Consider the following 25,514-nt stretch of genomic DNA (forward strand, 5'->3'; position numbering starts at 1 on the left):
ACAGGATTGAATCTAGGTCAGCCACGTGCAAGACAAGTGCCCTACCCATTGTACTATCACTTCGCCGCCCCCCCCCCCCGAATGGTACCTATAACTAATTTTAGTTAATAATGTAAAAACAGCATCATTCTGCACCAACTAGACTCTTAATAGATAGCTTCTGCCTGTTACCCAAGGCTGCTCTCCATCAAACTTAGTACTAATTGGATATTTCTGGGACTCCAGTTTTCCACTTAGGTGGAAGGGATGACCACCACACTAAGCAATATCCTAGATGTCAGCTGGGTGTCCTATAGCTCTGCTCAATTCTGGCAACATCTTCCTGGAAATAGTGCCCTATTCCACCAGTAAAGGACTTGATCTTCTAACGATTTCCCCTGACCCTTCAGCAGTGAACTGCAAGCACAGGATGATCCTTGTGTATATGACCAACCAAATGGGGGTTCCCACGAACCCCTTCTTAGATACCAGTAGCAGGTCCGTATTGTTGCCTTGCCATGAAATGATTATAAACAAACAGGACCTCCTCCTTACCTTTGACAAATTTGCTAGTGACTCATTGAATTCAGAGAAATATTTCATTTACTAGATTACCAGTTGTTATAATAGGCTATGCTTCAAGAATAGCCAAATAGGAGGGACAGGGAGCTAGTACCAGGATTAAGGTGTTTGCCTTGCTGACCCCAATTTGATCCTTGGCACTACATCTCATTCCAAAACCCTGCCAGGAGTGACTCCTGAGTTCAGAGCCAGGAGTTATCCCTGAGTCTACCAATCCCTATTTCCCACCCCCACTCCCCCCAAAAAAAGAGATGTTTAGGGCAAGGAAAGAGATTTCATGACCTCTTCTTCCTGAATTTCTCTCTATTTCACAGCTCAGAAACTCTCTGAACACTGTCCTTTTGCATACTTGTGGAGACTTCATTACAAAGACACAAATTACTAAATTATGACCTGTCGCCAATTAATTGAACCTCCCAGTCCCTCTCTCCCCACCTCTACCCAGAGATCAAGGGAGTGGGAGTGAGAGTTCTATAATACTCCAATCCCAAGGGTAGGTTGGGTATAAGTTGCCTTATACCCTGGCATAAAAGTTGCCATGTTAACATAGCAAATGAGAATTCTTATGACATTCCCTTAGGGTATGTGGCTGCAGGTGGGAGGCCCTGGGTTTAATCCCTGATATTGTAATTTTAAAAAAGATATTATTGACAGGGTCTGGAGCAATAGTATAAAAGGTAGGGCATTTTTCCGTGCATGCAGCCATCCCAGGTTCTAGGAGTGATTCCTGAGTGCAGAGCCAGGAGTAACCCCTGAGCATCACCATATGTAACCCCAAAAGCCACACACACACATAAATTCACAGATGCTCTGTACTAGAAAGGGGAAAAGATCAAATTTCTACTTCTTTCTATAAATCACAACATCACAGGTGCAATCAGACATCTTGGTAGGCAATTCAGCCTATCAAAAGGCGCATCAGAGTATCAGAAGCCATGACTCCTGATTGATTGGTGGGTGACTGGATCATCTGGGTTGATGTGCACAGGGCACAGATGCACCAAACATCTGGACTTGGCCTAAAGTGAGTGCACGTTCTCCAAATTACGTGCGAAAATGTCACCAAGCATAAAGGGAGTGATTTTCTTTCTGAACTGTGGGAGACTGCCCAGAGAGACTTTTTCTAATTCCCGGAAAGAAGTGAAGTAGGTTGCCAACAAACCTGTGAACAATTTGAATGCAAGGGACTTAATGTACTTTGGCCTCAGAAATCCAGCTACTCAAGTAACCTTAAAAGAGGTGTGATAAGCTCCATATGACAGAAGGCAGAGCCATCCTCAAAGGATTGTAAATTGGAGTGACAGCTCAATGACTCAGAAATGTTCTTGACTTCTCTTGACTTTATCCGCCCCCCACTCTTATCTCTTTTTTGGGCACTGTGGGAGTTTGGACCACACCTAAACTCCCAGAGGCTATTTCTGTTGCTCACAAGTGACCCCTGGTGGTGGTCATGAACCATATGTAGTGGCTGGGGATTCAAGCCTGGGCTAATAGGCAAGACAAGCACCTTACCCTTTGTTCTCTCTCTCTCTCTGTCTCTCCCTCTCCCTCTCTCTGTCTCTCCCTCTCCCTCTCACTCTCCCTCTCTCCCTCTCTCTCTCTTTCCTCTCTCTCTCTCTCTCTCTCTCTCTCTCTCTCTCTCTCTCTCTCCTTGGCATTGCTTCCTGGTTAAAGAAAGGGGGCATTGTTTTAGTCTTGGCAGTCCACCCACGCAGTGCTCTCCCCTGCACAATCCCTCTGGCCCCTATTTGAAGCCAGCCCTAAGCAATGTAAAGAGTAGCTGTTCATGTCAGTGTCCTGTCCCCGCCTTCAGGAAGGTTTCCCTGATCTTCCACGTCTAAGTAAGATGCTTTTCCACATACCCTACAATACTAATCTTTATTTCCATCCCCTGACACGTAAGCCAGTGTTGGGGTCAATTCTGTGCAGTTCTACCTAGCAAAGGGTTTATCATCATTGTCTTTGAGGACACAGCACAGATTCAGTGCACAGCAGGAGGTAAGATTGAGAAAGAGGGGAAAATGGAAATAAATATCAGCAGTAGAACATCTTTTTTTAAGCATCGATTCAGACACCAAATAAGCTGACTGAGGAGTTGGAGCAATAGTATAGCAGGTAGGGCAGGTGCTTGGCATGCAACAGACCCGGGTTCAATCCCTGGCACCCCATATAGTTCCTTGAGCACCACCAGGAGTGATCCTTGAACACAATGCCTAGACTAAGACCTGAGCATCGATGGGTGTGGCCACAAGCTCCCTCTTCCCCGTAAGAAAAGCAAACTGAAAGTTTTCAAGGAAAATCTTCAACTCAGAAAGTACTCTAAAGGGGCCGGAGCGATAGTACAGTGGATAGGGCATTTGCCTTGCACATGGCCAATATGCGTTCAATCCCTGGCATCCCATATGGTCCCCCAAGCCTAGCCAGGAGTAATTCCCGAGTGCAGATCCAGGAGTAAGCAGAGCCAGGAGTAAGCCCTGAGCATCGTTGCATAAGTCCCAAAAAGGGAAAAAAAAATTCCATAAGTACCCAAGTAACATTCATACCCTAAGATACTCAGACTCAGCAGCCCAGGTGATTTCTGTAAGGAAAGAGACCAAGTGTTGCTCCCTAAAATCCAAAGTTTGGGACACCTTGGCAGGGCAGCGCTAACAAAAGCCCCTGGAAGAAAAGTTCAAGAGCACTAATTTGTAAAACTGCCTTGAAGAAATCGTCCAGGCTCTAAGCCCGATGTCAGTGAACACTCAGCTCCCAGAACTTTCCAGTCTTTCCACTGTCAATTCTTCGAAACACTGCACAGAGAGAAAAGGAAAAGTGGGGGGCGGGGAGTGAGGGATAAACAGACAAGTCATTCATTTGGGTGAAACGCAGGGCTTACTCCTGGCTCTAGTGCTCAGGCATCACTCTTGGCAATGCTTGGGGAGCCATATGTGGGACCAGAGGGTCAACCACAGTGGGCTGCACACAAGGCAAACACCTTGACCCTTCAGTCCCAATAAGTCATTCTTATCTTTCATACTGGCTCATCTTAGACCTTGAAAATACTCTCCCAACTGCAATGGGGCACAGAAGGGACCACCATGACTAAGATAGTTGGAAGTGATCGCTCTGGATAAGAGCTGCGTGCTGAAAACGAGTAATGGAGCAAATACAACCACTCAGTACCTGTATTGCAAAGCATAAAGCCCCAAAGTGGGGTGGGGAGGGGAAGGCGGAGAGAGAGACAGACAGACAGATAGACACACACAGAGAGACAGAGAGAGGGAGGCTGGGGGTGGGTAGCAGGAGGGAAACTGGGGACACTGGTGGTGGGAAATGTACACTGGTGGAGGGATGGGTGTTGGAACTTTATGACTGAAACCTGACTACAATCAACTTTGTAACTCTGTATCTTATGGTGATTCAATTAAAAATAATTAAAAATTTAAAAGTATTCCCCCAGGCCCAGGGAGACCTCCACTGGCTGGAGCACATGCTTTGTACATAGAAAGCCCAGTTTTATCCCTGGACCTGCCTAGTCCTTGAGAACTACCAGCAACAACCCTGAGCACCGATTTGGGAGAAAGCCCAAGAATTACCAGGTGTGACCACAAAGAATGAAAATGCATTCTCACAGAGTGTCCATTGTTATTCCTGTTTTCTAGAGGAGGAAATATAAGTGCAGAATCAGGAACATACCTGGGAGCACAGGAGAAGGAAGTTGAGTCACCACTTCACTTATTTTCATTTCTCTATTTGGGGTGGCCTCCCAAGCCATGCTCAGCGACCCACTCCCAGAGACACTTGGCCAACAGGGCTGGCAGTTCGATGCAAAAGTCAGAGGACAAAGTGATGCTCCATCCTGAAGCGGTCCAGGACCACCAAAGTCAAACCAGCTATGTTTGGGGTGGAAGTGGGGGGGGGGGCTCAGACAGGTCACATGATACAAGCCATGGAACCTGGGTCAGGTCCCTGTATAAAGAATAAAGCTCAGATTTAACCTGTGTCTGTCTGCCTTCATCCCTGATTCTACTATACTATATTGTATGATACTGCCAATAACATTGGTTAATGGCAGTATCCCAAATGGGATACTACAAACCTACATCAGAAAAAGCTATTGGTGAAAGTGTCTAATGGTACCTGTGTCCAAATTTCAGGAAACTTTTTGAAAAGTTATACTTTTCAGGACCTTTTGCACATGCAGTTGACCCAGGTTCAGTCCTGGGCATCCCATACGGTCCCCTGGGGACCATTAGGAGTAATTCCTGATCACAGAGCCAGGAGAAACCCCCAATCATGACCAAATGTGTCCCTTATAAAAAAAAGAGCTGTATCTTGCTGGTTTTATTATCCCAGGCAAGGTAATTTATATGCTCAAGCACAATGATTTCACCTGTAAAATAATATTTACACATAGATGCAAAAATCCTCAACAAAATACTAGCAAACCAAATCCAACAACTCATCAAAAAGATCAAACACCAGGGGTATTGTGCCGCCAGCAGGTCAACATGTACCTGCAGGGTGAGTGCATCAGCAGCCTGATGCTACTTTCAGGCTTCCTGATACCTCAAAATTACTGCTGTGCCTTTGTCTGGACCCCAACAACTTGGGACCAAGTTTACCAAGAAATTCAACAGTCAAAAATTAGGTGTGTGGGAGCCACACCCACAAACCACCTCTGGCTCAGCTATACAAGCTCATTTATTGGCCTTGTTTCAGAGACCCATATGTAAATCTCGAAAGAGCTCAAAAACCACAGTTAATCTTGGACCCGCACATGGCTGAACAGCGTGGGGTAAATTAGAGGGGGGCGGGTTGGCCTGCTGGACCACCAAACAGAGTCCCTAGCAGCCTCTTGCTTTCACAATCCAAAATTGCTGCCATGTTCCTGGCCAGATTCCACCGTCTAGACCTCAACAAGATAGACTCTGATGAAAATTCTGGTATGCGGGTTTTGTGACTGAAATCTCCAGGCTTTCTCAAAGTTGGGGTGGGATACCTCCCCCCACTTCCCAATACACATGGAAGCACTGGCAGTCACCCCATGAACCAACTCCAGAGCCATGCTATAAGCTCTACTGCTGGCCTTGTTTCAGAGACCCCTAAATAAATCTTAAAAGAGATCAAAAGCTGCAGAAAGGCTCAGACCCGTGAATGGCTGGACAGACTGGGGTAAATTGGAGAAGGGCGGCTTGGCCTGTGTCCAACAAAGCAGAACCCCCAGCAGTCACTTGCTTCCAATCCAAAATCGCCACCATACCCCCAGTCTGACTCCACCATCTCAGGATGGACCTGCCAAGATAAAATTTGCTGAAAATTTTGTAATGTGGATCTTAGTGCACCAACAGTCCTTACCCAGAGACACAGCCTCAAGTCCCAGAAGACACCACAGTGCCAGAGACCTCTCCAGGCCCCATACCGGGCCAATTTCACCGGGGCACCCTAGATGGAGCAGGTGCAGCCTCCCTGCCTACTCCAGATGGAATCCGGGTGACCAAGAGCTTCCCCAAGCAAGGCTCAAGACTGAATTTTCAGGCTGTAAAGTGGCATAGGACCCCAGACCCTCCGCCCACCCAGCAGACTGACTGTCACACCCACAATTTGCCTCCGGGCACCATCTTAGTGCACCAACAGCTCTGGCCCAGGGTCTCCAATTGAATCCCCAAATGGATTAGTGACATACAAAGATATCTCTGGAACCCAACCATTTACAATTTAGAAATTTACATTTACCATAGCAGCCATATGAGCTCTCATGATATTCAAAATGAACAATGGAAAATAAATTATCTAGCATCTGCCCCTGTCAGGTAGGCTTGAATGGTGTGGGAAATCTTGAGCAAAATATGATGCCCCAAATTAGAGAGAGAGAGCATTGGGGAAATTGTCTGACATAGAGGTAGGTAGAGGTCTGTGATGTGGGTGATGGAAAATGAGCTCTGGTGGAGAAATGGGTGTTACATCATTGTATGGCTGAATCTCAACATGAAAGTTTGTAACTCTATCCCACAGTGATAGATTTTTAAAAAATCAAACACCAAGACCAAGAAGACCAAGTGAGATTCAACCTGGGGTACAAGGATGGCCTAACATAGTCAAGTCAATCAATGCAATACATCATACCAATACAAGAAAAATAAAAATCATATAACCATATCAACAGATGCAAAAAAGCAGTTGACAAGATCCAGCACCCATTCATGATAAAAGCTCTCAATAAAATAGGAATTGAAGAAACTTTCCACAGCATAGTCAAAGCCATTCACCACAAGTTCAGAGCAAACCTATTCAATGGGGAAAAAACTAAAAGCCCTCCCAGAAGATCAGGCAAAAGACAAAGTTGACCACTCACACCACTTCTATTCAATATAATACTGGAAATGTTTGCCAAGCAATTAGGCAAAAAAATAGCTCCTAGAAACAATCAATTTGTATAGTAAAAAGAAACACTAGAAAATAAACATGCAAAATCCATGGCTTTCCTATATGGAAATAATGAAATAGCAGAGAGAGAAAGATTAAATATGTGTGTGTATGGGGGGGGGCAGAGCAATAGTACAGCAGGTAGGGCATTTGCCTTGCAAGCAACTGACCGGGTTCAATCCCTGGTATCCCATATGGTCCCCAGAACACTGCCAGGAGTAATTCCTGAATGCAGAGCCAGAAGTAATGCCTGACCATTGCTGGGTGTGACCCCAAAAGTAATTATACATATAGCCCATTCACAACTGTGCCTCAGAAAATCTTGTCCTAGGAATCTGCTTAACTAAAGAGGTGAAAGACCTATACAAAGAAAACTAAAAAATACTCCTTAAATGAAAAAAAGAACATGAGCAAATGGAAACATATCCCCTCCCTGAATTGGGAGGATTAACATTGTGAAATGGCAGTACCCACACCCCAAAATTTTTATACAGATTCAATAAAATTCCAATAAGGATATCCACAACTTTTTTTTAAAGAAATAGATCAAACACTCCTGAAATTCATATGAAACAATAACCACCTTTCCACCCCACCCCAAATAGCCAAAACAAACTCTGGGGAAAAGAAGATGGGATGCATCACTTTCCCCAACTTCAAGCTATACTACAAAGCAGTAGTAATTAAAATAGCATGGTAATGGAATAAATACAGACCTCTCACCCCCAACAATGGATTAATGGAACAGAATTGAAAACCCAGACACAGACCCTCATGTGTATGGTCACTTAACCTTTGGTAAAAGTGCAAAAATATGAAATAAAGCAAGGAAGTCCTCTTCAATAGGTGGTTCTGGAAAATTGGTCATTCATATGCAATAAAAAATGAACTCAGCCCTCTTTCTAATGCCATGCACAAAAGTTAGATCATAACGGATTAAAGACTTCGATATTAGACCTGAATCCATAAGGTACATAGAGTAAAATGTAGGCAGAACTCTCTAGGACATTAAAACTAAAGAAATCTTTAGGATGAAACACCACTGACCAAGCAAGTGGAAACGAAGATAAACAAATGGGACTGCATTAAATTAAGAAGCTTCTGCACCTCAAAGGAAATGATTGTCAGAATACAAAGACAGCTCACAGACTGGGAGGAATTATTTGCCTACCACTCACTAGGTAAAGGGTTAATATCAAAACTATATAAAACATTGTAAAAGTTCTGTCACTGTCACTGTCATCCTGTTGTTCATCGACTTGTTCGAGCGAGCGGGCATCAGTAATGTGTCTCATTGTGAGACACGTTTTGTTACTGTTTTTGCATATCCAGTACACCACGGGGAGCTTGCCAGGCTCTGCCATGGGGGCACAATATTATCAGTAGCTTGCCTCACAAGAAAAAAATACAACTGTATCTAAAAAATGGGGAGAAGAGATGATCAGAAACTTCCTCGAGGAAGAAATGCAAATAACCAAAAGGCACATTAAAAATGCTCTAGATCACTAATCAGGAAAATGTAAATCAAAATAACAATAAGTTATCACCTCACACCACAGAGACTGATACACATCAAAAAGGACAAACAGTGTTGGCATGAACGGTGGGAGGAAGGGACTGTCTTTGATTGCTGGTGGGAATGTCATTTGGTCCAGTCTTTTTAGAAGACAATACGGACATTCCTCAAAAAACTAGAAATTAGGGGCTGGAGCCATAGCACAGCGGGTAGGGCATTTGCCTTGCACGCTGCCGACCCGGGTTCAATTCCCATTATCCCATATGGTTCTCTGAGCACCACCAGGAGTAATTCCTGAGTGCACAGCCAGGAGTAACCCCTGTGCATTGCTGGCTGTGACCCAAAAAGCGGGGGGAAAAAAAACCCTAGAAATTAAGCTTCTATATGACTCAGAATTTCCACTCCTGGGAGTATATCCTGAGGGCAAAAAGTACAATGCAGAAAAGCCATCTGCACTCCCATACTCCTTGCAGCACTATTCACAATAGCCAGATCTGGAAACAACCCAAGTGCTCAAGAACAGACAACTGGATAAAGAAGCTATGGTACATCTACACAATGGAATCCTACTCAGCTATAAGGAAAAACAAAGTCACACAATTTGCTGCTAAATGGATGCGTCTGGAGAGTATCAGGCTCAGTGAAATGACTCAGAGGGAGAGGGTCAGACAGAATAATCTCACTCATATGCAAGACATAAATATACATAGTAGGGGAATAATTAACACCCAAAGGCAATAGAAAGAACGAGCAGGAGAGCTGGGCTTAGTAGGAAGCTTGCCAGTCAGATTATTGGCAGGGTGGGGGTGGGGATATAGATACAGAAGGGACCATCACAACAATCTAGAGGGAAGGTCCCTTTGGACCAGGACTAGGTTCTAAAGGGGGATAATGGGATACACATGACACCCTACCAGTAACAGTATTGTAAACCAGAGCCTAGAAGGGAAAACAAAGGGAAAGGAGCTTCCTGAAGGGGCTGGGTAGTGGGGGGGGGCGGGGGGGAAGATACCAGCAGCATTGAGGGCAGGGTTGGGGGGAAGCAACACTGGTGAAGGGATTAATGTTGGCACACTACACGCCTGAAACTAAATCATGAATAACTTCATCACTTTGTAATTCACAGTGATTCAACAAAAATGTAATTTTTTTCCAAAAAAGAATATTTTTTGCAGCCTGGGGAGATAGGACAGCTGGATCGCATGCTCGCCTTGTAGTATGCGGTGAGTCTAGGTTAGGCCACTATCACTGCATATAGTTCCCCCCAAGCTTCACCAGCAAGGATCCCTGAGCACAGAGCCAGGAGTAAGCCCTGAGCATGGCTGAGTGTGACCCCCGCAAACCAACACACACACACACACACACACACACACACACACACTTTTGCAAGTAAGTGACAAGTGTTTCAAAAAGTGAGAAGGTACTGAGTTAGTACCCAGAACTTCCCCAGAAATGCAGAAGTTCACACAGACATTCCACACACGGAAACAGGATAATCTGGTCTTTCTTTAAGCCTGTACAACACAAGAGTAGCTGGATCCCTGCCACATTTTCTTTAGGACAGAATGAAGAATGATTGTGTTTCTGAGACGCAGCCCAGGAGGAACTGGGGGTTTTGTCACTTTCCTTTCAACATTCTTCTTCCTTCCCCTGAAGGTGTCTTCTCTCCCCCTTCCCGCCCACCTTCCACTTAGCAACTCTTTTGCCAACAATTTCATGCTACACAAATCCCCACTAACTAAAAGCTCAATACTGCTGCAAAATACAGATTCTCAGGCCACAGTCATTCGGGGAAGAGTCTTGTTCTTTAAAGAAAGGTTACACTTCCCATGCCAAAAACAAACAAAAAAAAAAAAAAAAAAAAAAACAGCAGTTATTTGGCTGAGTTTGGATGAAAATGACAGCCAAGGTGACTTGAAAGTCCCCTAGCAGCACAGGTCAGAGACCTTGGCAATCTTATTGGGTGACAATAGGAAATCGTCAAGAGCCCTAAGGAGCACACAACAAAGGGACCTTTTCGGTTCCTTCCCAGTGTTCCTCAAACGGTCTGCAGTTGCTCAGCCCAAGCAGTAGAACAGCCCTGCCGATTCAGAAAACCAAGACACGCATGCAAGCGTGCTTGGAAATCCTCCCTGGATGAAAACACCCGGGAAGCCAGCCAAAAGGCTCCTCCTACTCGGACTGAAGCTTGGGACTCATCCAAAATTGCTCCAGGAAATCTGATGGGTTCCCAAGAATTCTACCTTAGGAATACAGGAAGACCTCACCATTGGGACTCCTAGCCTTTCGCCAGGATGCCCAGGAGGGGGGCTACAGGGGAGGGGACGGAAGTCTGGATGGACTCAGGGGCTTCGCACTCTCCCTTTCCCACACCCCACCCTCAGCCACAGGAGAAGCAGATGCCCAGCGTTGACTAAGACAGTCTCCTAAACGTCCTTGCAAACATTTGGTGAAAGCCAGTCACAAAGGACCACACACACATTGCTGTGCTTCCATTTCTATGCATGTCAACAGAAAATGGTTGCCTGGGGCTGGGGTGTTAGGGGAACAGGTGAGGAAGACTTTGGTAGTTACTCCTCATCATTAAGGAATTCCTTGGGAGGAGGGGGCGGTGATCAAAATGTTCTAAAACGGCAGTTGTGATGGTTGCACAAATCAGTGGATACATAAGGTGTCCACAGTTGTACAAAAGTATGGTAGATGATGTAGCTCAATAATTCCATTTTCTAAAAAAAAATAGTTAGCCTAAATGGGGCCAGACAGTATAAGGATTAAGCTCTTTATTTTACATGCAGTTGACCTGGTTCTCTCCCCTGAAAAGCATATGGTGTGTCCCCCTGCACCATCTCAAAGTATCATCGCGGAATGACATACCTGGAGCCCTGAGCACCTCAGGGTGGCCTGTGTAATCCCAAGCACAGCCCAAGCCAGTACCACATCCTTGTGCCTGAGCACAGGAAGGAAGGGCCCCAGGGGCTTCATGAAATGAAGCTCTCCACACTGCTTTGGAGAGCTCCCAAGTCCCTAGAAAATCTCTCCCCAGGTCTTTCTTACAGTAACCAACCCATGGGAGTCAGATTCAGAGGAAATGCACCTCCAAATCCAGATGCAATCTAATCCCACATGCCTGATGCATGTATTCAAAATGCTCCGCTGACTTCTCTCCTTGCAGAACTGGGCCACTGGGTCCCAAAGGGAACCGTCTCCACACTGCGCCCCGCTTCCTCCCACTTGCCTCCCATTTGCTGGATTTGAATAATGGCCTCTTAACCACTAGCTGCAACTCTGCCTCTTATGCATAAGACTTCCCGAGTCCTCAGCGGGGACATCTAGGGAAAAGATTTTAGTTTCTGCCATTCACAGAGCCACCAAGTCACCCCTTTGCTACCTTTCCAAAGCTTCCAGAGAGAACGAGGCGCTTCTAGCAGCAGTTCCATTAACTACTGCATTGTGGGATAGGGGGGTGCGGGATCCCAAGCCCTGCCAGAGAGGTCCCGGCGCTCCACTTGGGCCCACAAAGCTAAAGAGAGAGAATTTGTGATCTTGGACTTGAGGCAGAGGCGCTTGCCCCGACAGAGACCACCCAGGGATCCCTCCCCAGCCACTCTGCGCCCGCGCCTTTGCACCCGGCGAGCCAAATCCTAACTCCCATATGCGCCTTTGGCGCTACCTACTTGGACGCTTCAAGCAAGAAGGGGTTGAGAGAAATAAAGAAGTGGGAGGAAACGCCTGTAAAACCACAGCCTGGTGTGCGTGTCAAAGCGAGACTTCCAGGATGCAGACTCAAAGCAACGCGCACGAGAAACATCTGGGCTTCCCAAGGCAAGGAACAGCACCCACGGCCAACATCTTCCAACAATGCGCCCAGCCCGGGGGCTCCTCCTCGCCTGGCTCCGAGCGCTAATCGCGGAGGGACCAAGTGCTGAACGAGTCTAGTCCAAAGACGATGGCCCAAAAGATCCCAAATACAACCTGTTCATTAAAAATAATAATATAAATTTTAAAATACGGCGCGTTTTCTTTCTCCAAGAGAAATCCCAAGGATCCTCAACTAAAGGATTTGAACTTGGAGAGCCTTTGAAACCAACCCGTCTCCAAGCCAAAACCTCTTCTTCCCGCCTCCCTCACTACACCCAAACTCAAGGTAAAACTCCCAGGAAAAGCTACGACCCTTCCCTGTCCCTGCATGTATTCGCGTCCGGCAGCGGCTCCGAGCTCTCTCCCCGGAGGTCCTCTGTAGAAAACATCCAAATGCACCCGCCCACGGTCTCCCAGAGGTCTCGGAGTGCATCTGAACGCGCACAGGTCCGGGGTTCCCTAGGGGGTCCATGCAATTAATTGCATTGCGTCTGCTCTCTCCCTTCCTGGCACACAGGCTTTGCGAAGCCGATCGCGGGCACCGAGGCAGGTTGGCACTGACCTGTGCTCGGCCCGGCTCCAGCCAGGTTACGGACCTCCAGGCGGCTTGTGGTCTCACTGCTCGCTTCCCCCGGGGTGCCCTTTGGAACTCGCCTCTTCTCCCTCTAGCTGTCGGCTCCTGCTCCCGGAGCCGCGGTCGGCCCTCCTGCGCTCCCCTCCAGCCCGACGCCCCGCAGGACCAGATAAGAGGAAAGTAAGGTCCCGCCGGCGGCCAATTGGAGAGGGGAAGGTGGCCTCGGGGGCGGGGGTTGGGGTGGGGGGCAGGTCTAAGTCCCCAGCCCCCCACCTCACTTTAATCTCCTCCCCCCACCCCCCGCCCCGCGGGAGATGCTCCCTGGAGCCCGCCCCGAGCCCGCCCGCGCCACGCCCCTTCCCAGGCCCCGGGCTGCCCCAGGTGCACTCACTGCCCCAGCGCGGGAAAGTCTTGCTCTGGCAACGCCACACAGCCGGGTATGGGTGCGCTGGACCAGGCGGTGCGGTAACTCTGGGAGGGGGCGACCCCGTCGGTTCCCACCCACCTAGGACGTCCGCGATTCCCAGCATCCAGGTCCCCGCACCCAGTGGGGTCCCCTTGGGTCCACCCTCCCCCGTGCCTTTTCCAGAACAGTTCCAAATACAGACTAATTTTAACAAAGTAAGGACCTGGGCTGGGGCTTCCTGGTGGGGCGTGAGGCCCCAGATTTCAAGCCCAGGCACATCAGTCAAATGCATCTTTAGCAAATCAAACGCTCAAGCGTGGGGATCGGGTTTGAAGGCGCTGGAGCATCTTTGCGGAGGGTGAGACGGACGGTTTTGGACCGAGTATGATAGATTCCTGGGCTTGGGTCCCTCACCTGCAGAGATTCTCTAGGGCTCCTAATCCAACCCGTCTGGGCTGAGCCCGGGGATTCTGCATTTAGGACATGCTTTCGGTCGTTCTTATCCACGCGCCACTCCTGGCGAGACGGTTCCCCCGCAAGTTGGGACACGCGATGTGCTCCCGCCCGACCCGCCGGTTCTCGGCGCACTCGGCCGTTCGGTACCCATACTCTCCTGTCCCAACTAGAGCCACCGTCGCCAGAGAGATAGACAGATACTGCAGTGGGCTTGGCGCTTGCTTTACACGCGGCCGACCCGAGCCCGCAGGGAGGGATCCCTGAACTCAGGATTAAGCCCTGAGTATCTTCTGGGTGCTGCGCGAAAATCAGCAGTCACCACCGCTCCCCGTTTTAGAACTCTGGGAAGTTCCACCCCCCACCCCCCTCCTGCGGGTTAGGCTGCGCTCTTCTGTGCGCGCAAAAATGTTGGGAAAGGAGAACAATTTTTTTCTCGGAAAAGAAAGAAAGAAAGAAAGAAAGAAAGAAAGAAAGAAAGAAAGAAAGAAAGAAAGAAAGAAAGGAAAGAAAGAAAGAAAGAAAGAAAGAAAGAAAGAAAGAAAGAAAGAAAGAAAGAAAGAAAGAGAAAGAAAGAAAGAAGAGGAAAGAAGAAGGGAGGAAGGGAGGGAGGAAGGAAGGAAGGAAGGAAGGAAGGAAGGAAGGAAGGAAGGAAGGAAGGAAGGAAGGAAGGAAGGAAGGAAGGAAGGAAGGAAGGAAGGAAGGAAGGAAGGAAGGAAGGAAGGAAGGAAGGAAGGAAGGAAGGAAAGAAGGAAGGAAGGAAGGAAGGAAGGAAGGAAGAGGCGGGGGTGGGAGGCGGGGATGTGCAGGCATCTGCTTCCAGCACGCTCAGCTGAAACTCCAGTAAGAGGGTCTGGTCTGTGCCTTTGGCAGTCTTGCTCGGGGAGGGGACGTGGGGGCCCTTCCCGAGGCTGGGGGCGTCTAAACTGCGGCTAACCTGGCATCTGCCCTGGTCCTTGCTCTGCCCTTCCCCACTGCTCCCGCGGCTGCACTGGCCGAGGTGGGCTCCGAACCCCCACCGCCGCCTCGGGCTTCCATTGGCTCCTTCCCAACTTGGCTTCAGCTCAGCCCCAGGGCGCGGTCGCAGCGAGGCGCCGCTTTGCCTCCGCGCTCGGCTGAGCGCGGTTCGCCCGGGTCAGGCGGCCCGGGACAGGGACAGCAGCTCATGACCCCCGTCGGTAAGGACGCGAGCGCCCCCTGGTGCCTCTAGGAGGGGATTGGGCTAAAGAGGAAACTGCCAAATCCGGAGCCCACTAGCAGCAGTTGGGGGCTGGGAGGGGGCTGGAGTCCTGGAATGCAGCGTTTCCCCCCAGGAGTCAAGGACCGCCGCAGAGCCGGCCCTTCCTCTGCTTCCCAGGCTCCCCACTGCCTTCGCGTCTGTTTCTCCTCCCCACTAAGAGAATCTTACATCCCCTGTTTTCACTAAGATGAAGCTATCTGCGGTAATAATCGCAGATTAGCCCTAAATTATTGGCAAACCTAGAGTAAAAGTAGCCACGATCAACTTAGAGAAAACGGAAAATGAGGCACTCCTGATGATAGCAAAATGTGAGATATGTGTGCAGCAGTCGACCGACAGCGTATAGAAAGGCATCTTTATTCCATTAAAATTGTTGATGTCCATGAGCTATGTTAAATGCTATGTGTTACAATCTGAGTCATCCGCCCTCAACTTCTTTAACTTTTGACTTCTTGCACCTCGTTTTCAGTGGAGATATGCTCCCGAGGATGCTGCCTCAGAATGGGTGGTCGCCATCAAATTTCCACTTGCTGATAGCTGTGTGTGAATGTCCAGCCCCTTCAAGAAAGTATTCATCACTTATCTTATAGTGTCCAGAGCACTGAGAACTGAATCACAGAAACAAGATCAAAGACGCCTCCCCTCTCCCACCAATCTCGAAAAAATTACATCTGACGTTTTCTATGAAGATCTTCAGTTTTTCAAGGAGATCCCCAAATGCCCAGCTTCTCACAGCTAATGCTTCCAGGAAACAGCGAGTCTTACCTAGACTATCACTCTGAGTTTGTGATGTGACTGTGATGTTTTTTCTGGACCACACGCACATACACACATATATACATATGCACATGTACACAGCATACATGCATTCACACATATGTTCAGACACCTTTGCCCACATACACATATACCACATACATACAGATATATACACACACAGCTGTTTCCTCTCTCTTAGACCCTCTCCCTGTAGAAAGACTTTGGGCACAAACTTGGTTGGTTTGATTTGGTTTTGTTCTTAGCCACATCCCTCAGTGCTCATGGCTTACTCCTGGCTCTGCACTCAAGAATCACTCCTGGCTCTGCACCCAAGAATCACTCCTGACAGTGCTCAGGGACCAGTGCCCAGCATATGGAATGCTGGCGATGGAAGCCTGGTCTGCCTTGTTCAAAGCAAGCACCCTACCCATTGTACTATTGCTGTAGCCTATGGACACAAACTAGTATTGAAGAGACAAAGGTGTCGTCCCTGGTTTATCTCACTTTGTAAAGTGTCTGCTTCTTGGAATAAGCAGACAAAGAATTGCATTTCAGGGAATGAACATGCAGATTAAATGGCTAATGTGTTGTGGTTAAGAATCCCTGCCAAACAATTAATGGTCTCGATCTCACTCAAAGTTGAACTATCCTTCTCCATTCCATTACCCTTTGCATATGGCTAGACTTTTTCAGCCGGTCCTTCTGCAAAATTCAGACAGTATCAACAGAGGCACAATTATTGGTCTCTGGGGAGGAAAACATAACTGTCCCAACACTGTAGATGTTTGTGATCTCTGGCCTCATCTCCAGATTCTAGTTGCACCCTCCCTCTTCTCCTCCCACCCCGCCCCCCCCCCACACACACACCCCTCCTAGTTGTGAAACTGAGGATTCTACCAAGCATTTCCTCCTACTTTCTTGCAAATCAAAGTGTTCAGCTTTCTGAGGTCCCAACCTTTCCAAAACAGCAAGAAACATGCTTCCATCAGCCTCCGTTCCTGTGGATGGGGTACAGAGCCAGTAGGCAGGCATCAGCTGATACTCCTACGCCCTTCAGTGATTCCTGTGCCCAAGCTCCCCTCTGCCCTCCCTCCCTGCTGACCATCCCATCTCTGTTCTTGATGAGTTTTCCCTCATCTCCTCATCTTGTAATAGCACAGACAGGAACAGGGGCGCCTCCTGCAAGGAAAGGACCTCCACCAATGATATTAGTGCCTTAAGAAAGATAGACTCCAGGGGTTGGGACAACAGTACAGCAGGTAGGATGCTTGTCTTGGGACCAACGTATGGGACCAACCCATGTTCTATCCCTGGAACCCCATGTGTCCTCTGAACCTGGCCAGCAGAGATTCCTGAGTGCAGCACCCAGAGTAAGCCCTGTGCACCACTAGGTGTAGCCCCCAAACAAAAACAAGAAAGGAGGGAGGGGATCTCAAGAACTCCCATTCCCCTTCTACCATGTGAGAATAGAATAAGGTGTCTAGGCACTGGAAGGACCCAGAAGAAACCTTCATTCTTAGATGTCATGCTGATAACCTGAGTTCAGACTTCCAGCCCCCAATCACTGAGAACTAAAATGCTGTTTTTATAAACTATGTAATGCATGATCATTACCCGAACTCAAAATTCCCCTGGAAGCTGAGGGCCCCTGCTTAAATTATAAGTACCAGCATATCTTCCAACCGGGCTACGCCTGCACCATCTCATCATTCAATCTTTGTATTTGTGTGGCCGAAGGTCAGAGCATCTTTAACTCCCCTTGTCCCTGAAGCTTCGTCTCTAAAACAAAGCTTTATTCTCCCTGAGCTTTGTTCTTTGAGGCACCCCATTTTGGCAAATTCTGATTTGTTACCCTGCTAACCAAGTCCATCCTGAGTCCATCCTGCAGTAAGGACAGAGGCCTGAGACATGACCCAAGCGTTCCCAGAGGATGGAAATAAAGGCAACGCTACATGCAACTGTGTAAACCAGGCCAGCGCTGCTCCACAAAAAATTGTTCTTACACATTTGCAGAAATCACCAGCAAAACCTCCTATGCTGGTGTTAGGCTTTCAGGACACCAACTCTGCCAGGTCAGAGTCATGCCAGAGTAGAAACATAATTGTCTCTTTCTGCCCCTGGTGCTGTGGAGTGCTCGCTCCGCTTCTGCTCACAATCACCTTTCATGTTCTCGAACCAGTGATTAAGACATTCCTCCTCTTCTCGGCTCCTTGGCCCAGATCAAAGCCCAACCTGAAAGAAGCAGCCAAGCTTTTCATGTGTGACAGCACCTTGTCAATGTATGCGTGCTGCATGAAAGGGACTATTCATGGCACCCTGGGGCGGGCACCAGGTTAAGAGGTGATGTATGTGAGAAGCCCTTCGCTTCGCAAATGAAGATCCTGGATGCCATGCCTGTCCCGGTCCCCAGAGAGATCACGGCAGGTTTCATTAGCTTCATTACCATCTCACAGCAAGTCAAGATGGGTCCAAGAACGGTAATGCCACAGAAAGAGGAACCTTCACTGAGAATCTTTGAACGGCAAGCATTTGGGGGGTGTAAAACAGTTACATGGACTGTTTTAAGTTGTTGTTGTGGCAGTGCACAGGGCCTCAGAGTGCTGAGACTCAGACTCAAGGAACATGCAAAGTATGTACTCTACCACAGAAGCCATGTTCTCTGTCCCTAACTTTTTTTTCTGTCCCTGACTTTTTAAAAATCATTTATTTTATTACAGTGATCCATGTGTGCTTGACATTCAAATAACATTAAAAGTTTGTATTTAAAAACTGTCTTACGCAAAAAAATAAATAAGTAAAAATTAAAAAAAAAACTGTCTTATGCTTCCAAGATCGTTCTTACTAAGAGGAGGCAGCAATGGCATTGAAAGTGGAAGAGCCCTTGTGCTAACTCAGTATGAAAGTGTTGATTCTTAGCCCTGAAGTACTGGTTCTCTGTCATGGAGTGCTAGTTCTCAGTACTGGAGTGTTGGTCCTCCAATTTTCAGTACTAATATGCTGGTTCTGAGTCATAGAGTGTTGGTCCTCAGTCCTGGAGTACTGGTTCTCAGTACTAGAATGCTGGTTCTGAGTCATGGAGTGTTGGTCCTCAGTCCTGGAGTGCTGGTTCTCAGTCCTGGTGTGCTGGTCCTCAGTCCTGGAGTGCTGGTGGTTCTCAGTGTGGTCTTGCTGTGCCCCCTCTGCAGGTCACATTGGGCCTCCTCTTCCTTTCACAACACAGATTCGAAGGAGAGTTCTAGTGGAAACAGAGCATCTCCACTCCACCTCCCAACAAGAAATTGGGTGATTTCTGAAAGGGCTCAGAAGCTGCTTCCAAACGATGTTGGGTATGATGCATGATGAAGATCCTGGATGGTCTAAGGTTAGTTCTTTAGGAGATGGTACATCATCACCTTGTACATTCATTGGTCTCTTTGCCATAGGAACATCCAATCTGCACTTCCAGAAGCTCTCTGGAGTAGGAATAATTTCTGTCATCTCCATTTCCTTGTCTTTTCCCTACCTCCATCCTCCTTCCTACCACATCTTTCCACTCCTCTCCAATTCTCCACATGGACATCCTCTCAGATCATAATGGCCAAGTGAGTGCTTCCTCCATCAGATGACACCTGTGCTGAAAAGAAACACAGGCCAGGACTCTCCTTGTAGCAAATTATAGCATGCCAAATTTTTATTTATTTATTCACTGCATTTTGCTTTATTTACTTTTAGTAGATTTTTTTTTATCAAATGACTGTGAGATGGAGCCCTGCAAAGCTGTTCATGATTAGGTTTCATACAGTGTCCCAGCATCCCTCTACCAGAGTCCACTTTCCAGCACCAGTGTCCCCAGTTTCCTTCCATCACCCGTCACCTCCCCCCAGTCCTGCCCCTAGAGAAGGCATTTTTCTTCTCTCGCTCTCCTTTTGGGATATGGCAATTTTTAAATAAATAAAAACTGACTTCCTGTAAACAAATAGTAAATCAATAAAACTTTAATTAAAAAATATAATTATTAAGAACTGTCTTTGGAGTGCAAGGAGAAGCTCCCTACAGTTGGAATTGAGGTGTGGTTGCCCCCAAGTGACTTTAAACTGTCTTAATTGTCAGAAGTAACATTTTGGACTTTTTGTTTGTTTGTTTGTTTTTTGCTTTTTTTGGGGGGGTCACACCTGGCAATGCACAGGGCTTAATCCTGGCTCTACACTCAGGAATTACCCCTGGCGGTTCTCAGGGGACCATATGGGATGCTGGGAATCGAACCCTGGTCAGCCGCATGCAAGGCAAACGCCCTACCCGCTGTGCTATCGCTCTAGCCCCCACTTTGGACTTTTTTGATTGAGGTATAATAGACACAGAACATTACCTTGACTTCAGGTATATAACACAATGGTTTGGTATTTTGATATATTGAAAATGATCTCCACAATAAGGTTAGCTGACATCTGTCACTATAGAACTATAATTTTCTTTCTTCTGGTGAAACACTTAAGGACTTAATCATAGCAAAATTAAAACATGCGACATAGCATTGTTGTCCCTGTGCAGTGCATTCACTTCCTAGGACTTATTGATCTTAAAATTGAAAATTTGTTGGACTTGCTTTGTTCATTATTTTGGCCCTTTACCTCCTACTTATGCTGTATTGAATTATTTTCCTGAGTACCAATTATATGTGTGTTGTTGTATGTAGACAGTATGTGTGTATCGATAGATGGATATGTGTGATAAATGTGTGTGTGTGTGTGTGGTGTGTGCCATACATCAAACCCAGGCCCTCACACATGCAAGTCATGCTCTCATCTAGTGAGTTCTAGCCCACATCCCTCTGAGTGTTAGATTTGATAAGAAAGATTGACGCCCCCTACCACCACCACTGGCTGCTATCAACAATCTAGCCCCTTGCTTGTAGAAGGAATTCAGCAAATGCTTGTCAACTTAAATTCCTTTCAGTAGGACTCAGAAAAAAATGGGAGGGAGTCCCCGTTGGTTGAGGAAATCTTGCTGCTTCTATTTGTCCTGTATCAAAACCATTTAAAGGGCTAATCAGAGAAACAGAGGAACTAATCTCAGTTCCAGCCTAAGATCTCACTCAGCGGGGTTTGTAGTAGAATGAAATGAGTTGATTAGGTCTCCTCAATCAATTAGGTCTCCTCAATCAATTAGGTGTCTTCAGCTCTTCCCATGTAGCTGTCGTTGGGTTTAAGTTATCTATTTAAATTCTATGGGTGACACATATATGTCTAGGAGCACAAGTGACAAAGATTCAGCAGACGTGCAAGCGTCCATGAATGTACATATTCATCTAACCATACAATCACTGATGTGTCATCAGTCATCATCACTGATGAATCTCTCTTTCTCCCTCTGTGTGTGTGTGTGTGTGCTAGGAAGCAAGATTTATTGGGTTGTGATGGGGTGGGGAGGAGGGATTCAAGAGAGGCAGTTACTAGGCTCTCAGTAATCCATTGCCTGCCCTTTGCCCAGATGGCCCTACGGCTATCTGGGATATGCCTCTTTGCAGCCAAAATATTTTCCAACTTGCATGCACTAAACTTGGAGACACAGATCTTCTGGTGCCCAGGGAACTTGAACTTGGGCTCCATACCATGCTCCTAGTTTTGTGATATGGTGCAAATGGACATGACTACTTGGCCAAAGAGGAGTCTGGCTACTGTGCTCAGGGGCTTTCCAAAGGTGCCCAGATACCTGTGTAGCACCTAAGAATAGAACAAAATGAGGGAAGATGCAAACATCTACGCCAAAGGATGGTCTCCAGGGTCCCTTAGTGCAGCCCCCGTAAGCTACAGGCTGTGCACACTGCAAGGAGGCCGCTGCTTGCAGCCAGTGTGCATTGGGCCCCACAGGCCCTTGTCTGTACTGTGTCTTCATTTCCCTTCTCCTTACAGCTGAGGCAGCTGAGAGGACTGGAGGTGGCAAACCTATTACAGGGCTCATACACTTTGCCTGTGTAACCATGTGTACTTGGTTGTAGCGCACTGAAACCATATACTTAGTTGTGGTGTTGGGAATCCAAATCACAGCATTGCCAGGATGGTGCTCCGGCATGTGGAGTGAGTGGTGGTGGTGGTGGTGGTAGTGGTGGTGGTGGTGCTGGAGTAGCAGGGAGGTGGTGGGGACATCATATTCTCCCCCTCACACAAAGGCGGGGACTGAGCCACTGAGCAATCCCTGGGCCCTTCAGGATTAATAGCCTAAGCATTGGGCACATCACTGTCACTGTCACTGTCATCCCGTTGTTCATCGATTTGCTGGAGCAGGCACCAGTAACATCTCCATGGTGAGACTTGTTACTGTTTTTGGCATCTCGAATACACCATGGGTAGCTTGCCAGGCTCTGCCATGGGGGCGAGGTTGGGCACATAGTAAAGAAAAATAAAGTAACTGTTTCTTGGACATTTCTCAAGGCAGAGAACATCTTATATATTGTTAGCAAATATCTAAGATGATGCCAATTGTAAAAGGTGGGAAGATCAGAAGACAGTGGAAATGGAAGTATTTCAGATGAGTCCTGGGAAGGCTAAGAGTCAGTTACGGAACAATTTGGAAGGTCAGAGAGAATGACATATACAAACCTCTGGAAGGTCTGTGAGGCATGAGAGGGGTGAGCAAGGGGAGCACCGTCAGGACATGAGAACAGTGAGGCCAGAGAGATCAAAACAGGGGGTTTCGAGTGCAGCTGCCATCTGCACCACTTAAGCACCCACACCTGGCCTTCTTCTTGGCTTCTTGGCCTCCCTGATCCAGAAAACTTGTTTTTTGAGAGTGATCGGAGAAAGAAGTGTTTTCATGGGCTTGCCATTTTGCCTTCCAACCTTTCTGAAATAAATTATCATGTGTGATTCTTACTACAGGCCTGTGGGTATTGGATGAACACATAGTATTTTCCATTTTGACAAATGAATGAAGACATGAATAAAATAAATAAGAAAAGCATTTTTGGGGTTAGTCTTGGCAAAAGTCATGGGAAATACCACCTGGTCAGGATAGGGTCTAATTTGCTGCTTAATTAATTCACTTGATTTCTCAAACACCCCAGAACACTTCCCTAGAGAAACCAAAGGAGAACCTAGGGCTATAAAGGGTTAGTTTTACTCCTTGCCTAGAGGTATCCAACAGGGGGGCCGAGCTCCAGCTAGGGGAGAAATGCTGAAAAACCTTCAGCTCATTCCAAACGTCCTGAGTGAACTTGCCAAGTCTGATCTGTCAGCACCGGTGATAATGCAGTAATTTATGTTGGCCTGTGATGATAGGATTGAACAAGACTTGAAAATCTTTTCTTACCACACAGGACAAAAATGCATTTTCATTTAAGAGGTTTCAAATCAATGATCAAAACAAACATATCCATCTGATTGTTGAAATAATTAGACGAAATAATGTTGGTTTACTACTGGGAGGCAAATTATATCCACTTATAGCACTTTATAACACAGTTATTTTAGTTTGTCCTTCATTCCAACCATATCTGAAAGGAAACAAAATTTTTGTTGGTGCAATTCTGTTAAACATGAACTCCAAAAGTAGTTCCTTATAAACCAATGCTACCTTTATAAACAATAATTGTCACTGTCACTGTCATCGCGTTGCTCATTGATTTGTTCGAGCGGGCACCAGCAACGTCTCTTATTGAGAGACTTGTTGTTACTGTTTTTGGCATATCAAATACACACGGGTAGCTTGCCAGGCTCTGCCGAGTGGGCTCGATACTCTCGGTAGCTTGCCAGGCTCTCCGAGAGGGGTGGAGGAACCGAACTCAGGTTGGCCACGTGAAAGGCGAATGCCCAACCACTGTGCTATCGCTCCAGCCAAACATATTGTTTAACATTATTGTTAAACAATAATTAAAACAAACAAACACCCAGATACATATAAGGTAGTTCCCTTTAAAAATTGCAAGCACACTTCATACCTCTAAATTTCACCATTTAAATGACTATTACTGGAACGATAGTGCAGAAGGTAAGGTGCTTGCCTTGCCTGTAGCCAACCCAGATTCTGTACTTGGCACAATATACGTTCCCAACACCCTGCTCAAATACCACAAAGGGTCACTCCTGAGGACAGATTCAGGAATAACTCTTGAGCATCACCATGTGTGGCACAACCCCCCTCTAACTCCCAAATAGCATAAAAAATTAATAAAATGACTATAGTCCTAACTATCCCACGGGCCATTGAAAGGAAACAGTCATCTTGGCAGTCCTTGAAATCTTTATCTCTAATTTTTTGGTATATGTGAGTAAAACTTTCTTGGAGTTTCAGGCACATTTGTCTTGTTTTCCCCAACCTTCTTTTCATATACTACAATAGTTCTTAGGCACCGACGTGACCCACTTTTCTTACAGATGATTCCAGAAGAGTCTGTTATAGGATCTTTCAAGCTTATGACCTGCTGCATTTAATACTTAGAAGTCTTTCTGAATATTTCTCATGGCCATTCTAGAAAGACTCAATAAGATAGACTGGAAAGGAGTTGAAAACTGTGTCTTCATCTGGAATTAGTTAAATGAGGTAGTGAGGGAAAAAATGAGAAATCATTCCAGTGAAGGAACACTCCTACAAATTCATAGAATCATCCGCTGGAAAGATTCCGTGGGGGATTAGTTCTTCTAGTTTCTACTTCCAAGGGACAACCTCATCCAAGTCATTCCAGTGCTTCTAACTTCTGGAAGACTCCACGAAAGGTCAGTCAGCTTTAGCTCTTTCCTCTCTCCTGACATTCTCATTTGGGGGAAAGTCTTTCATGACTGGAAACTAGATAGTTCTGCAGAAGCTACAAATGTAGGTTTTACACACAAGTGACTTATGTCTCAAGGATACACACACATACACACACACACACACACACACACACACACACCCCAAAGTAGCGAGAAAGAGAAATACTGTAAGTTGGCACCATAGTACTGTTAGTACTGTAGCGCTGTCATCCCAATGTTTATCGATTTGCTCAAGCGGGCACCAGCAACGTCTCCATTGTGAGACTTTTTGTTACTGTTTTTGGCATATAGATAGAATACACCACAGGTACTGCCAGGCTCTGCCATGCGGGAGGGATACTCTCAGTAGTTTGCTGAGCTCTCTGAAAGGGAGGAATCAAACCCAGGTCAGACGTGTGCAAGGCAAATGCCCTACCTGCTGTGCTATCGTTTCAGTCCACTGTAAGTTAAAGCTGATAAATTGCAAAATCTATGAAATACACCATGACTATTCCTGTAAAGAACTGAAATATTTCAATTCTGATTAAAATAGTTTTGTATATTTTAGTCAATTCATGTTCATTATAGAAAATTTACAAAAGAAGAAAAATTTTAGTATCCAAGTTTACCTTAAAAGTCACTACTTAAAGTCTCTGCTAGTTCAAACAATTTTCTCTGTTAGATAAAGGTTTCTGTGAGTATTTAATAATCAATTCAGACTTTAAAATATTATGTAGGGGCCCAAGAAATAGTACAGCAGGTAGGGCACTTGTCTTACATACAGTGGATCCAGATTCGATTCCTGGTATCCCATATGGTCCCCTGAGCACCACCTGGCATAAGTCAGATGTGCAAAGACAGGAACAACCCATAAGTATCACTGGGAATGGTCAACCTTCCCCTCAAAATAAAAAATAAAATAATTTTGTAATTATTTCTTCTCAATGAAATCATTATACCATCACCTTTCCATGCTTATCAGTGTGTTTCTATGTCATTATTTTAGTTCATTTAAAATTTACTTAATATTTGAAAAATCA

At 46.4% G+C, this 25,514-nt stretch overlaps 1 pseudogene; it reads right to left on the reverse strand.

The window, feature by feature from the left end:
• Window positions 1–21,518: 21,518 nt before the first annotated feature.
• On the reverse strand, window positions 21,519–21,618 carry LOC129402982 (small nucleolar RNA SNORA70; annotated as a pseudogene).
• Between the last annotated feature and the right edge of the window lie 3,896 nt (window positions 21,619–25,514).

This window comes from Sorex araneus, chromosome 2 (genome assembly GCF_027595985.1).
Source record: "Sorex araneus isolate mSorAra2 chromosome 2, mSorAra2.pri, whole genome shotgun sequence".
In the NCBI taxonomy this organism is placed as follows: Eukaryota; Metazoa; Chordata; class Mammalia; order Eulipotyphla; family Soricidae; genus Sorex; species Sorex araneus.